Source organism: Macrotis lagotis, chromosome X, assembly GCF_037893015.1.
Source record: "Macrotis lagotis isolate mMagLag1 chromosome X, bilby.v1.9.chrom.fasta, whole genome shotgun sequence".
Taxonomy (NCBI): domain Eukaryota; kingdom Metazoa; phylum Chordata; class Mammalia; order Peramelemorphia; family Peramelidae; genus Macrotis; species Macrotis lagotis.
Genome location: NC_133666.1, coordinates 528,419,349 through 528,436,351, shown reverse-complemented (window position 1 = coordinate 528,436,351; position 17,003 = coordinate 528,419,349). Strand labels below are relative to the sequence as shown.

General features: G+C 34.5%; 1 protein-coding gene across 1 annotated transcript in view; it reads left to right on the top strand.

The window, feature by feature from the left end:
* LY86 (lymphocyte antigen 86) overlaps positions 1-17,003 on the top strand; it is a 147,060-nt gene that overhangs the window by 94,764 nt on the left and 35,293 nt on the right.

Below are 17,003 nucleotides of genomic sequence, written 5' to 3'. Positions count from 1 at the left end.
CAACATTCTCCCATAATTAAGCACCATTATGTTAATGACCCATCTAACAACCAAATTGACCATGTATTTTTCTCAATCCCTTCAGCACCAAAGACTTTCTTCTCTACCTCACTTCAGTCAAAACAGTGATTGGGTCACACCATAGACATTACATTCTAAGATAAATAGTTAAATAATAAAAGTATAAAGCTGTCCTTAGTGAATTCAAATCAATGAGCCCAGATAAAATGTATCCTAAACTAATGAAAGAATTAGGAGATTTAATTTCTAAAATAGCAATCTTTCAAAAATTGTGAAGGGGAAATCAGGTGGCACAATGGATAGAGAAGGGAGATTATGAAGAACAGGACTAGAGAATTCTCTAAATTTATACATCCCATGTTCCCTTTGAGATATTTCAATTATTTTTTTGAAAAGGAAAGGGAAAAGAAGCCTACAAACTATAGGCTATTGCACTTGACTTCAATTCTAAGAAGTATTCTAGAAGAGCCTTATTAGGATATTAAGAATATTTTAAAAGGAAGCAGCAATTATAATAAAACAACATCAAAAACGAGTCATACCAACACTTCTATGATATTATGAGAATAAAGAAAAGTGAGCAGAAGAATATACAATGACTTCAGCACTATAAATTAAGTCAGTTAGGAAAGGGACAAAACTTTAGTCAAATACAATGTTCAAGTCTCACAATCAGTATCAGTAAGAGGCAGAAAATCATAGATACAATAGTCAATGTTAGCAACATGTTTCCAAAGTTAAAGAATATAGCCTCTGTTCGGTTAAAAACTGATCCACAAACCATTTTCTTGAAGACCATATGTTGAAAAACTGGTTATTTTTTGGATGGTCCAGACAGTGGAGGGATTTAGAGGTTGGGGCAGGGCAGAAGAGGTATAAAATAAAGTTTATGAATTCCATGGTTCATGGAAGATCATTAGCTTTACTAACTCCACCCAGTTCTTCCTAGTTTTGCTCTTAAAGTGATTTACAAGGACCCAAGCTTATCCCCAGTGATATGATGAGAGTTCAAAGGAATTTCCCTGATCATAATTCAAATATGAGTTTAAAATAACAAAGTCTGAGTGAGGGGCCACAGAAAAACTCAGCTTTAAAGATAGATTTAAAGACCAAAGACTTCTCTGTCCTTCCATGCCTGGGTGTGAAGTACTAACCAAAACAAATAAACAAACCCAAAATACTAAAATACCCTGGACCACTCTTCCTTGGAAGAAGAGACTTCCAGTCAGTTGAAGATCAGCAGAGCAGAGTAAATAATTCCATAGAGATGCCAGCAGAGAGCAGCACAACAAAGAGGATAGATCAACAGAAGATTTCCTTTGTCACATACATCTCACCCCCAACTCAGAAGAAAAAGCATCTTGCAGCTTAAAGGCAGAATCATAGGAATTCCATAGCAAACAAGAAGCATTGCATCCATTGTCCCCAGCTACTGTGACATAAAAGTTAATAAAGTACAGAGGTGTCTAGTAGGGAAAGGTTCCAGTGTAGGAAGGATATTAGAAACATGAATTACTGAGTATGCATGTTTTTTGGTCACATGTTCCCTATTCAAGTGTTCCCCTCCAGAGGAGAAGAAAGTGAGACTGGTGGCTTTTGCACAGCACTCCCTCACTCAGATTCAACTCACTTGCTTATCATGGCATCACCTTGATTCGTGGTCTTCTCCAAGAATTAAGTACAAACATAACTAGAATCAACTATAAACTCAAGCCCCTGTCATCCTTGTTCAATCAATTTTTCCAACTTTTTGATGCATTATTCTCTATTCTACACTAGGTGATCCATCCATACAGACCTTCTCTCTGTTTCTCCAGCATAACATTCCGTCTCCCATTTCTCTTCCTTTTAAGATTCCATCCCCCTTCCCAGACCTAGAAGGCACTTTCTCCTCATCTTTGCTCCAGAGAATCCCTCTCTTCCTTCAAGATCTAGCTGAAACATTACCTTCTCCATGAAGCTTTCCTAATCCTTTCAAATATGCTCTTCCTCTCAAATTACCTTGTATTTAGTTTCCATATATTTATTCTTTTTATATTTATTCTGTAATAATTAAATATAAAATATATATAATTGGTTGATTGAAGTCCTTCTTTCTTGAAGAGGACCAAATGGCTTCACTATGTTAGAGACAAGTTACATTGTGTCCAACTGTGGTGGATCAGACCAGTATGAGTTTGGAATGTTCTACCTCAGGTCAGGCACAAATAAACTATGTGAACTTTTGGGATGGATTCTCCAAATTTGCTCATCTCTTGTTTATTTTGAGCTACTTCAATTCTTCTTTGCTCATAAGAGACAGCACCCTCTCTGATGAGGACATGCCAGGCTAGGTGGTCCTGTGCCAGTGTCACACAATTAATTTCAAAATTCTTAAGAGTGAACTTGAGTATCTTTGTATTGCTTTTTTCTGACCCCATGTAAGTACTTGCCCTCTCTGAGTTCTCCACAAAATAGTCTTATATATGCTTAAATTTATATGACAACTTATACCTTAAATATACTTATATATACTTAAATATATTATATATTTATATTTATAAACATAAAATAGTTAAATAATATCTAAAATATAATAATGTTAAAAGAATAAATATAAATCATAAATAGATGTAGATATAGATAGATAAAAATATCCTTGGTGTCTTACTTTCAATTAGGAATTGTTTCATTTGTTGAATTTATATGTCATTCTTAGCACAGAGTCTGCATAGGTACTTAGTTAATGTTTATTGATTGATTCATTGTGCCTCATCTGTAAAATGAGGAGTTTAGACTCAGTAAACTCTAAGGTTCCTTTTAACTCTAAGACTATAATTCTGTAATGTTCTTTCTTCCCTTGGCTTCAAAATTACTACATCTTCCTTCTCCAAGCTCATCTTTATCCCCTTTGATACTTCAGTAGATATTTCCCTAAGTCCTGTCCTTTGCCTTCTTCTCTTCTATCTCTTCATGCTCCCTTGGGCAATTTCATTTACTCCTAAGACTTCAATCACCACCTCCCTCCAAATGATTACCAAATATGACTCTTTTTTTTTAGGTTTTTGCAAGACAAATGGGGTTAAGTGACTTGCCCAAGGCCACACAGCTAGGTAATTATTAAGTGTCTGAGTCAGAATTTGAACTCAGGTACTCCTGACTCCAAATATGACTCTTTAATTCTTACTTCTGAACTAAGCTCCAGACCCACAGATCTCAGTCCTCCATCAGGACTTGAAGTTCTCATTGTTACTTTATTCAGTGTGTCCAAAACTATATTTATTATCCTTTCCCCTAAACTCATGCTTTCTTTTAACTTTTCTATTTCCATCATTGGCACCAAAATTTATCCAGCTTCCCCAGTTCAAAATATAGGTGGGCTTTTTTCCAAATCTTCCTCTCTTTAGCACAGTACCTAATATGGAGAGGACCCTTAATAAATGCTATTGACTACTTCCTCACTTCTTAGTTATCTTAGTCAGCTGACTCCATCTCTGTTATATCTCTTGTATTCATCCTTTCTTTTTTCTTCATTACCATTTTCCTGAATTATTACAAAAACCTCCCAACAGTTCTTCCTTCCTCCATGGTGTTCCTTGCTCCTATATAAGTATTGCCAGGACCACATTCCTTCTACATAGGTCAGAACATTTTATTTCTCTTGCTCCATAATTTTGTGTCTGCCTATTGTCAGCTAAAGTCAAGAAAAACTACTTCTCCTTGAATTCAAGGTCAATCAAATGCCAATCAAATTGGATAGTAATCTAATGCCAATCAAATTGGATAGCAGTCTGTTTCCACAAAACATTCCCTGAATATCCCCATCTTTTTTATTTTTTTGTTTACTTTGACCCATCATTAGAACATCCTTCATCCCCTCAGATGAATTCCTCCCTATCCAATAAAATACCTCCTATCAACAACCTTCTACTTGAACCTTTCATAGCAATTGCTTCTGTATATCTCTCAAGGGCTTGTTTACTTATTTTGTTTTGTTTTCTTTTGTTTTCTTTTGTAGAGGCAATAGGAGTTATGTAATTTGCCCAGGGTCACACAGCTAGCAAGTGTCAAGTGTCTAAGGTTGGATTTGAACTCGGATCCTTCTGACTCTAAGACAGGTGTTTCATACACTGCTCAGCCTATGTGCCTCTAGCTTATTATGTACAACAATTTTTTATATTTGTGTCTTATCTCCCTTTTATTTTTTTGTTCTTGTTGCTATTCAGTCATTTTCAGTTATATCTAACTCTTCATGATCCCATCTGGGATTTCTTAGGAAAGTTGCTAGAGTGGTTTGCTATTTCCTTCTCTGGTTCATTCTACAGATGAGGAAACTGAGGCAAATAGGGTTAAGTGACTTGTCCGGAGTCTGCTAATTCATGTTTGAGATCAGATTTGAACTCAGGAAGATGAGTCTTCCTGACTCCAGTCCTGGTGCTCTATTCATTGTGCCGCCCAGTTGCTAACTGAACTAAAGGATCCATAAAGATGGGAATTATGTCTTATCTAAGTTTTGTATCTCCCAAGTACATAGCAGAGTTTGGAAAGCAAGGATCTTAGTGAATGTCAACCATGGTATGCCCTCAGACATCTTGACCACAAAGCACTCCCCTCTACATTCATTCAATCATTCATTAAATATTTAATTTCAATAAGGAATTGGGCTAGGTGCTATGGAAGTGAATAAGGCATAACCCCTGATCTCAGAAAGAGGACTTAAAAATCCAAAGTAATAATAAAAATATGTATACTGATAATTATAAGATAGCATATGGTCATTTTTTTCCAAATAGAAGAAATTAAGTACAAAAGAGTTCAGAAGGTATCAAACCCAAACATAATTTCTATCAACATTAATATACATAATGTGAAAATTCATTAGAGGTTTGTCTGTTTTTGTTTTCTAATATATTTTAAACTTTTTAAAAGAATTCAGCCTTTTCCATAACTGGCTTTACAAGCCTCCCTCTCTTGTCATATTCCAAGGCAGCTCAAGACTTCAGTGGCTAACTAAGGTACTAGGAATTGACAGAGGGGAGCAGCTCAGAGACAGTGGACAGCAGGGAGTGATCCTCATTGCTGTGGCTATTGGCATAAGTACCTATAATTGAGCAACATTGTGCACCTAGAAGAAGGATGAATTACCAGACTAGACCCTAAGGAAGCTAAATGGAGAGTTTTCTGAATCGATAGTCATTTATTGGAGAATTAGGAATCAAGTGACAAGAAGTGAGAAGAAGTCTCAGAAAGGTCATGAGGGACAGCAGCCAAAATGTGAGGGTAGTGGTCTTGTCATTCTAAAGTAGAAGGGATCAGAGCAAATGGACAATATTTTGAAGTGACATTCGTACAGTGCCTTAAAATTCCTTTGCAGTTTCTCCATCTGTAAAATGGAAAAAATAATAAAATAATAATAATAATAATAATAGCACTTATCTCCTTTGGTTGTTAAAAGGATGAAAAGAGATAATATTTATAAAGTGTTTATCACAGAGCCTCACACACAGTAGACATTAAAATGCTTGTCCCCTTCCTTCCCTCATTAACACTCTTATTTGAATGTCACAAAAGATACCATGAGACAGGTATTATCATCATCTCCTGTTACAACTGAAGAAACACTTGAGTTCAAGCCCAGGTACAGGAACTTACAGTGTGATCCTGGGCAAATCACTGAAATGGCCCCACCTATCCTAGGGCTCAGACCACTCAATGGTCCCTGACCTTTCTGTATGCTATAAATAAAATTGTACAATAATGCTTCTTTGCTGAATTTTAAACTTTCCTAATGATGTATTATCTTTTTATTTGACATACTATATTGTAGTGGAATCCAAAGCTCCCTGTGCGTGGGACAAGAGATCAGACAGTCTTGGGAAAGATTTGTTTTCAAAGAGACTGGTGACATTCCTAAGGCTATTGTTTATCTACAACTTCTCAGGTCCCATCCTCTGGTCCTAAGCCTGTCTTCCTGTCTACCCCACCCCCGCTAAGAAACATCCTGGCACTTAGACTTGAAAATAAAAACAAGTGGAAGTGCTACCAGATCAGCAGAATAGATGGGCTTTCCCCTAGGCTTATGAACAGAAACAGCCTGAATGTGGGCTGTTCATTCAACAAGTATTTATTGAGTATCTTCTATGTGAAAGCCACTGTTCTGGGAAATCTGGAGTGCACAGAGATGAATAAAATATGGACCTAGTCTTCATGGAATTTATAATCTAGTGAGGAAGTTATGGCAAATATATGAAAACAATGTTGATTGTATTCTGTGATTTTATACACCTATAATTAAGGGATGATACCATTTTTTTTCAATAATACAGGTAGCATGGATCCAGACCAAGACTGGTACAAATAAAAGAAGGCAGCATGAGAGGTCTTATCATTGCTACCTTAATTGTACCAATAATTGAGTATTTATTAAATGGATATTATGTGGCATGCACTCCTAGGGGGAGGGGGTTACAAATACAAGGGATCATAAGAGGGAGGGTACTAGAAATTGAGGAGACTGAGAAAGGCTTCACATAGAAAGTGATGCTTGAGCTGTGTCTTAAAGAAGAGAAGGGATTCTAAAAAAGTAAGAAGGGAGTATATTTCAAGTGTGGCTGACAGTCAGAATAAAGGCATAGAGATGAAAGATAAAGAGCTTTGAATGAGGAACAGAGAGAGGCTGGTTTGTCTGTATCAGAGTGAGGGAGAAGAAATAATTATCTTGGGACTCATGAACCCTAAACATGGGTCCCATTCAGCCGATGAGAAAGACGATAGGCTGCTCTCAACATTCAATCATTTCTGCTAGAAATCTCAGAAAGCTGGGGTTTGCCTTGGGTGAATCCAGACATCTGCATCAAGTAGTATTCCTTCATTTGCTCTACTGCTTGAGGGTGGGGGTGAGGATAACTACAGGCAGGCCTGCTGATAAGATGGCACTTGGGGAATTGCCAGCAAATTTCATGTAGCATAGAGTTATCAGAAAAGTGATATACACAAATGCAGCACGAGCAACCAATTATGCAAATTCTGTAAGCCAAGGAAATAGAAATCCTCAATTTAGAGGCTTCTTAGGATATTAAAAAAAAAGCCCACCCACCAGCATCCTGAAGGTCTGATTCTATTCCAAAGAAGTGATTAATAATAAGACCCGAGGAAGAAAACAACAAGACACTAAAAAGAATGAAAGTCAATCTCAAACTAGGCACAAGCTGCTGTTTACATATTAAACCACAAATCCAGATCCTCTGGGGTTTTCAGGTCCTTAGGCTTAGTGCAGTGAGAAGATTTCTGTTTGCACTGAGTGTGTTACATTATGATGTCAATTGCAGATGATTTGTTTGGTTATTTTTTCCCAAGCTTTAGTATTCATGTCATTTCAGCAAGAGCATCACTTAGTATTTCCTAAGCTGCATAAAACTAGGAAATGAGTCAACCTTAGAAAGCAAATATGGTTAAAATTTACTTCCCTTTTCCTCCTCATTTTAGCTCATTTGCATTAAAGCACCAGACAAATCAGACCAAATGAATACACCTCTGATGGATACTACCTTGGGCAAGTCAGTTAACTTCCCAGGATCTCAACTTCCCATCAGTCAATTAATTAACAAGTCCACTTGTTGAATGTCTACTTTGTGCCAAACAATGTGGTAGGAATATAAAGGTAGTTAATGAAACTAGTTTTCAAGAAACTTGAATTCTAATAGAGAAGATAAGTTCATATGGAATATTTCTTTCCAAAAACATGCCTGTTTCCTACTAATACCTATATATAAATGATGTCCTGGAAGTAAATATGTATTATTCTCATAAAAATGTTAAATAGATGGAAAAGTAAGCAAAGAAATTGATGTTTCAGTTGTCTTCTTTTGATATTTATGCTTAAACACAAAGATACATATGCATACAATAAATATAAAAAGGAAATATAAATAAATTCAAAGTAATTAATTACTTTGGTAAGAAGGACATTGGCAGGGGTGGCTAGGTGGCATAGTGGATAAAGCACAGGCCCTGGAGTCAGGAGTACCTGGGTTCAAATCCGGTCTCAGACACTTAATAATTACCTAGCTGTGTGGCCTTGGGCAAGCCACTTAACCCCATTTGCCTTGCAAAAACCAAAAAAAAAAAAAACCTTAAAACAAAAAAGCAGGACATTGGCAATTGGGGAGGAAGGAATCAGGAAAGGTTTCCTGTTAAAGACAGTATATGAGTTCCATCTTGAAAAAAAGCAATGATTCATGAGATGGAAAGGAGGAGATCCCAAGCAAGGGGAATAGCAAGTGGGGTGATGGAGTATCAGAAACACAGAGAAGGTCAATTAAGCTGAATTACTTCTATAAAAGGAAAGAATTGGTTTCATTGGCCTCTAAAGTTTCTTCTAGTTCTAAATCTATCAGTGTGGAAATATCCATACTATGACCAGATGATGCTGTTTGAGTAGGAATCACAAGTAATTGTAAAATATTAGAGTCAGAAAGGAATCTAGTTCAGAGCATTTCAAGTATAATGCCCTCTTTGGGCTTATTTCCCCAATTTGTACTGCCACTGATAAGTTGTATCTCTAAGGAGCAGCTGCTACTTCTACTCTAAGGATCCTAGAGTTGATCTTATCAATGGCTATCTTCCTAACATTAACTCACAAGCTCTCATCAGTGTGCTCTGCCCAATAATCAGTCAGCAGACTAAACTCTTTAGCAAAACTATTTACTCAAATTACATAGAAAGAATAGTAACTATAAAACATTTTCCCTATAAACCTGTAGTGTATTCTCCCACAAATACATTTGGAGAATCCATGGGGAGAAAAGTAAATCTTAAAGTACAACGATAGTGAGACGACCTTTTCATCCCTCTTTTTCCAGAGGATATTGAATTGGTTTTAATACTTGAGTGCCTGTAATGTTATTACTCTTTTGTTAATTGTCTAGATTTAAGAAAGTATTAATGATACAGATTAAATTTAAAAGCATGTAAATGTATACATGTATACACTGTATACAGTATACAGTATACAGTATAAATGTACACATTTATTTTTGGAAAGCCCAGTTGTTAAATATTTGTCAACACCGCCTTTGTATTGATTGCTATATAAACATTCCTTAAGCTTAGCAGAAGTGCAGTAAAAGTGAATGAAGTTTGTACCAGATTGGAGTCTTAGTAACTTTAAGCTACAAAAGTAACAAAAACAATAGCATGCATTTTTATAATACTTTAAGGTTTTCAAAGTGTTTTATATTGATTAACTCATTTGAGGGGTCTACATTAATAGACACCCCACAGACCTATCACACTAAGTATACTACTTCTGAGTTATACTTAGGAATTAGAAATTTCTCTCTTCTTTCATTCCCTCAGAGCCTCAGCTCTAAGGTTCCTTATTCCTTTGCTGGCTTCTTCACAATTGACCTATTCAAGTTTCAAACCCAATGTGGAATGTTTCTTTTACATCTAAAGGCTTGCTTTTTCATGTCAATTTATCTAACTCTCAACTTTCCTAAAGTCTCACTAGAACAGACAGTAATCACCTAGTATTGCACAGAATTATCTCCTTATATAGAGTGTGCATATTATTAAGTCTAAATTTTATTTAGCACTTTACATTTCTTAAAATATTTTCTTCATAGAGCTACTGCAAACACCATTGCTCCATTTAATAGATGAGAAAACTGGGGCTCACAAAAATTTAATGATATGTCTTATAAGTATGAAAATAAGAATTTGAACCCAGGTCTCTCCTGACTCCAATTTAGTCCTTTTTTTCACAATCCTGAGTTTTACTGACAGAAGATAAGTATGCTAGAAAGTTTGTTAGCTCTGACTGAGAACAAACAGTATCATAGAGTTAAAAAGGTTCTGGAAAGAATGTCCATTCTTGGAACATCTGGTTTCCTTATCTTCTCTTCTTCCTCTTTCTGAAATTCCTGGCCTCCCTCAAGTCTCTGTTCAAATGCTGTCACCTACATGAAGTCCTTTCTGATTGTCCACCCCATAAAAATTACTTGATATGCTCTTTGTATGAATTTTTCTTTGTATATGATGTTGCTCAATCATTTCAGTCATGTTTAAAAACCCATTTGGGATTTTCTTGATATAAATGGTTTGCCAAGGTGGCACAGTTGGGAGGCAACTAGGAGGTACAGTGGATAGAGCACTGACCCTGAAGTCAGGAGGACCTGAGTTTAAATTTGGCTTCAGACACTTAATAAGTAATTAACTTATGTGACCCTGGGCAAGTCATTTAGTCCCATTGACTTGCAAAAAAACAAAAGAAAAAAAGAAAAAAGAAAAAGATGATTTGCCATTTTCTTCTCCAGCCCATTTTACAGATAAGGAAACCGAGGCAAATTGGGTTAAGTGACTTGTCTAGCATCACATAGCTAGTGTCTCAGGACAAATATGAACTCAAGTCTTCCCAATTCTAAGTCCATCACTCTGTTCATTGAGTCATGTCTAGTCATCTCTTCACTGTCTACTGAGAAGGAAAAATAGAGGTTGTTTATGGGGTTTCATTAATATAGAGTCTCCCAAATGAGGAAACTTTTTTAAAAAATATTCTTTGCGCTTTCTCTGAATTTTATGGTCTTAGAGCAGGGCTGTCCAATACTTTTTAAAGGTTTTACTGAAACAAAAGACAACATATTTTGAATTGCCATTTTAGTGAGCACTCTGGTAGCTCAGTGGTAGCTCGGCTTCCTTACTAAAGCATTTAGTAAACTCCCAGGCAGGCTGCATTTTGTACAGCCCTGGTCTTAGAGATGTTGACTGATAAATTCACGGTATTTGAAGATGAGCCTGAAAAAAAATCTTAGACCTTATTAATGCCTCCAAATAACCGTTGAGAGAGCATCAACCTCTAGGCCCACTTTTTCATCTAAATAAAATTTTTATGAGACTACAATATGCATATCCAGGGCATTATTGATCAGGATATTAGTAGGGAACAGATAATATTTTGAAAGAAATATTTCACTTTCTTATAATTCCACAGCTGACTGAATCAGAGGTGTCAAACACATGGCCCACATGCCTCATGCAGAAGTCCTGAATGTATCACAAAACAGATTAAAATATAATCTGGAGATATAACATAATAAACAAAAAATTCAAAAAGACTTAGACATTATTACATTTTTAAATTTTCAATACATAGTCTGTAGGGGTCTTTATGTATGCTTCTATTTGTATTTGACACCATTGGTCTAGATGACATAGAGGTTGTATTTTGTCTAAGGTCACACAGAGATGGTTCCCAACCCTCAGATCAGTTGTCTATCTATTACATTTCACTACCTCTCAATCTATGGGGATTCCCCCTTAAACAGAGCTATACCTTTGTTTGGGGAGCAAACATTTCTGTTCTACAGAGTTTGACCTGTTGTGTCCCACATTAGAATATATGCAGTGAGGGCAAAAATTATTCTTGTTGGTAAGTTATTTTTAATTTTTAGTTGGTTTGATTTGTTTGTTTGTTGCTTTGTCATCCCAGTATTTATCAATGTACCATAGTCAGTGGTTAATAAATGCTTGATGTTATTGATCAGTAGGCAATAAGATTATCTCTCATTTTAACTTTCAAGGAATCTTGTATACTTTGGAGATGTGTGTATGTATATGTGTATATATATATATATATATATATACACTCACACACACATATATGAACTCCTTTTTGTAAGATAACCTTTAAGATAATACTTTGTTCTAATAAAACCAAAATTTCCTTATAGTTAATAAATAGAGAAGCAATCTCTATTTCTACAACTTTCAGTCAGTTGTGGAATTATAAAAATGAGGAATATTGCTTTCAAAAGATTACTAATACCCTGATCAGTGATGCCCTGGATATGCATATTGTAGTTTCATAAAAATTTTATTTAGATGAAAAAGTGGGCCTAAAGATTGATAGTCTCTCAGTGGTTTTTAGGAGGCATTAATAAGATCCAAGAGTTTTTTCAGGCCCACCTTCAAATACCTTGTGAATTTATCATTCAACACTCTCAAAATTGTATCACCTAAAACCTACAAAAGACCCTAGCTTAAAAAGACCACCGTGTCCCACTGCATTCAGGGCCATCTCCAGTTGTACTGATCTTTATGTGGCCACTGGACCCACCTGACACACAGGGGAAAATCCCCATTACTTAAATCCAATACAATTACATGCCATGGTATCACATCCCTGATGTAATGGTCTTCTTCAAAAACAAAGGACAAACAACAGCAATCATGCAGAATTGGTCAAATCCACTTGCTTATCCTGTCTTTCTTCATTTCTGCTCACTTTGGATATTCTCATCCATGACTTTAATAAGAAGGTCCAAGTATGTTTGATTCATCATCCCTGATAGTGAAAAAAATAGTTATAAAAATCTTTTGAAGATGTTTCCATATTTTTATATCATGGTTGTCCTCCTTCTAGATTCATCTATAATTATCCTTAAGAAGATTGACTTATTTGGATCTTTCACCAAGTTTTCTTTAAACTAGTTTTACCTTTCGTTTATGCAACTAGATAGCAAATTGATAGAACTGTGGAGGCATTCTAATTCTGCCTCAAACGTTTTCTGTATATTTGACCTTAGACATGCCTCTTGGACTGGAGTCAGGAAGTTCTGGGCACAAATCTAACTTCAGATACTTACTAGTTTTTTTGACTGATCTGTTAATTGTTTTAGAATCATATTATCTTAAATGTAGACAAATATAATAATCTATTTTCAGCTATAAGGGAGAAAACTTTGTATTTTTAAAATGTCCTTAAAAAGCATGCAATTTTTTAAAACAATTTAGAATAACACCTCAATTTTAAGATTCTGCACACTAAATTAAGTGTGAAAAATAAATGTGTAGAAAAAAAAGAGAACTCTTTATAAGGTGAGCCATTGTAGAAACCCTCTCTGCCTTCCCCTCTGAGCACAAATGTTGCATAAACAACATGACCTTTTTCTCAGCCATCATTATCATTGTTATTTACTTTATGTTTAAAAATCAACTAATAATTCTGAAACACTGTATAATGGATAAAGATTTTTGTGTGATCATAAATCTTTTGCTGAGCTAGAGGACATTTTTGCAGTTTTCCTTGTCATCAAAACGTGATTAAAATTTAAAACTGAAGGTCTCAGAAAACTTACAAAATTTATAAATTTTATAATTTAGCTTTATATATATTTGACATAGAAATATACAAAATGACATAACATATTCTAGCATATAAATGTGTAATTTATAATTTATCTTACAAAATTTATCCAAGTAGAGTGTAGACCAGGCAGTCTTGGGAAATAAATATTAAAACTTTAATAAATAAATAAATAAATGAATGAATGAATGAATGAATGAATGAAAGAATAAAAGAACCCAAACAAGTCACTTAACTTCAAACTGTCTCAGTTTCCTCTACTTTAAGATGGAGATAATAGTACCTACCTCTCAGTGTTGCTGTGAGGATCAAATTTATAAATGTAACAGAGCTTATTATACATAGTAGGAGCTTAATAAACATCCCCTTGCCTTCCCCCCAGCTTCTCTTGGCTTCATTTTACTCACCTGTAATAAAGAAATTAAAAGCACTTACCTACAGGGTTGTTATCAGGATCAAATGAAATAATAAATGTAGCTATTATATAAATGCAAGTTAGTATTGCTACTGTTATACTATTATTGTTATTATTATCAATTCTTTCTCTTTATGAAGCAATATTATCCATAATCCTTTAGCATTCTTTTCTGAAAGTTTTACTAATGAGTTCATCTTCTATGTTGGTGCTGTACATGTCTGTCATTTCTCTGTTTCGCAAGTAATCAAGATTTTACTAGATGCTAGTACTTAGCTATTTTCATCATGGCAATTGAAGTGTATTATTTGAACTTCAGGATGAAATTATTATCATCTATATCTATATAATTTTTCCAACCATTTCTCATTTTTCTTCATCAAGATCCCATTTAAATAGGTCAAATTATACTTGTCTTTGTTAGATACCACATATTTTTCTTATCTTTGTTCCTTTTTACTAGTTTTATATCAATTTTGATCTCTGCTCTAATTGGCAGCAATCTGATGATACATAGATGATTCAGGAATAATTCCCACAGAAATAATTATTCATTTTCTATTCATTAACATATAATTGATATCATTTTTATGATTTTACTTGATGGCCATCATGTCTAACATGTTTTGATTCTTTCCTTAAAGAAAATGTACATGTTGTATAAGTTTTAGGATTCTGTGTAGTCTAAAAAGTCTTTGAGCTCTATCCATTGGTATGATAGTAAATGTTTAATACTTAATTGAAAAAAATACTCATGATTCACATTTAAGTTTAATGAACATTATTAATATTTTTATCATTTTCTTAAGACAATCAACAATATAATAAATCAAGCCCTAATTTGTAATATTTATCAGTTCCTGAAGTATTAATGTTCAGACTGAAAATTTAACAATTGACTCTTATGAGCAGACCACAGCCTGGGAGAAGATAAAAATGATTGATATTGCTACTTATTAATTTCTTCTGTCAATGGGCACTATTGAGAGGCTTTGTTTTAAGGTCATTTTGTTTTGCTGCTGTTATTATTGTTCTTTTGCATAGAAGAAATAATTACTTGTTGTATATCTAATTTCCGTTGCACATTGATCACTTTTCTACTATCTACTTCAGGGATACTCTAGATATGAGACTAACCTCATCTTTAAGCAAATATTCCCTAGAGGCTAGGATGAGGGTCTAATGAACTAAGAGAAAAGGAATCTGATACTTTTATTTAGGTGATCTGGCTCCACAAAGACTGAATCTGGTGCTTATGCATGGGTCCAGAGAAGATGAATCCCTCAGAGGAGGAGAGAATATATTGCCTTAGTCCCTTAGGCCCAGTAGTAGTTTCTAATGGGTCGAAATTAATAAATGAATGACTCTAATACATCTCTTTTACCTTTCCCTGGGGCATCCAAAGCCTCATTCTTAGAGAAGTGGGCACATTATAAAGAAATTGACATGGGCCATCCCTGACTCATTCTTTTTTCATGATGGCCAAGTCATTTTTAACTCATTTGTTGGCATCATGTCAAATGGATTAAACTGTCTTCAGCTTCATCAGATTTCTCTCATGTTTTCAAATATTAGTCATCTCAATAGTGCTAACTCATCAGTTTCACTGTCATTTTTTGTTTTGTTTTGCTTTGTTTAGCAACTTTATGTCATAAAGGAAAATAGCTTTTCTTGGTACTGAAATTATAAACAGAAGTATTACACATATGCAGTATATATATATATATATATATATATATATATATATATATGTATATGTATAAGCAACATCTATAAGCCACAATTGTGTGTACTACATATAAATAATAGAGTTCTACATATGAGTGACATATATATACATATATATATATATATATATATATATATATATATATATACCACATCTAAGCAACATATATAGCAAGCATTACCTGCTTTCTTTTTTTTTTTTTTAGATTTTTGCAAGGCAAACGGGATTAAGTGGCTTGCCCAAGGCCACACAGCTAGGTAATTATCAAGTGTCTGAGGCCAGATTTGAACCCAGGTACTCCTGACTCCAGGGCTGGTGCTTTATCCACTATGACACCTAGCTGCCCCATTACCTGCTTTCAATAACCAAATGATGGAATCTAGAATTTCTGATGTCCTTTTGTTCCCCCAATGTATTTCCATGTGGTACTTTTGTTGTAGGTTGTAGTTGTTACCTTTAATTGGACAGGATGGTACCTGAATTTTCCACTGCCTATACCAGTTAGATAATGATGCAAATCTTCTGTTGACTTTGTGCAGTTCTCCTCTGGTTCTCTCAAGTTGCTTATGCAGTGGTCATTTTTTGATGATTGCCCTTAAGTATCCCCTTGATAAATCCACTTTTATTTTGTAGTTATTACTGGGCCTGAAGATCCTCTATGCAGATCCTCAAGTGTGTTTCTCCACTGGATCAAACATTGTAAGAGAAGGTTTTCATTCTTGATATGATGAAGGCACTAGCTTTTTAAAATAAAATTTTTTGGCATAACTGGTTTAGCATATTTAGATTCATGTTATTAGACTCAAAAAAGGGTCCTGATCTAAATCTCTTTTTCAGTCATTTGATGTAGCAGGGATATTTTTGTTATACGTTTTGTTATTAGGTATAATTTTTGAAATTTGTAGTAAGTAAAGATATTCAGTGACCTCAGAGTCTTCAGTATTTCTCTCTTCAGATTTTAGTAGCATCATGTGGACTATTATTATCATCATTATTATTTAATGATCACAGAGACGTGTCGACTCTCTTTTCACTATTCTTTGCATTGTCAACCAGAATAAGTATTGCTACATTTGATTTAGTAGGGAGAAGTAGAAGAGAGAGGAAATAAGTACTTCTTAATTGGGAAAAAATTATAATTTTAAAAAGTATATTGTTAGATTTTAAGGCAAAGGAAACTTAACTTTTTCCATGCTGGAAAAAAAAATTTCCTTTCATCCCAGTGATGAATATTTTATGCCAAATCTGGGCCAAAATACAACTTTCACAAAGGATCAATTATAGTTGCAATTTATGTTAGTTTCTTCTCAACTACCCTATAAATGAACCTAAAATAAATAAATAATAAAACTTGCAGAAAACATGTATTTTTCCAACATAACATTCTCCCACAATGAAAGAGTTAAAGCAGTCTGTAGGGGGAGGGGAGGAAAGCAAGAATGGGGGGGATTGTAAAATTCAAAATAAATAAAATCTTTCTAAAGTCAAGAAGAAGGCACTAAAAAAAACCCAATGACTTAAATTTTCTACCTCCACTAGAATTCAAGTAAAACCTATAAATATTCAATGTTCAAGTTTACTGTAATTAAAGTAAAAGCTAAAGTCTGTTTTCTAAATTCAGATAATAAATAACCTGAAGAAGTCTTGCCTCAAAATTTAAAAAAGAGTTAAAACAGGATAATAATGCAGGAATGCATGGGGCACAGATCTCAATT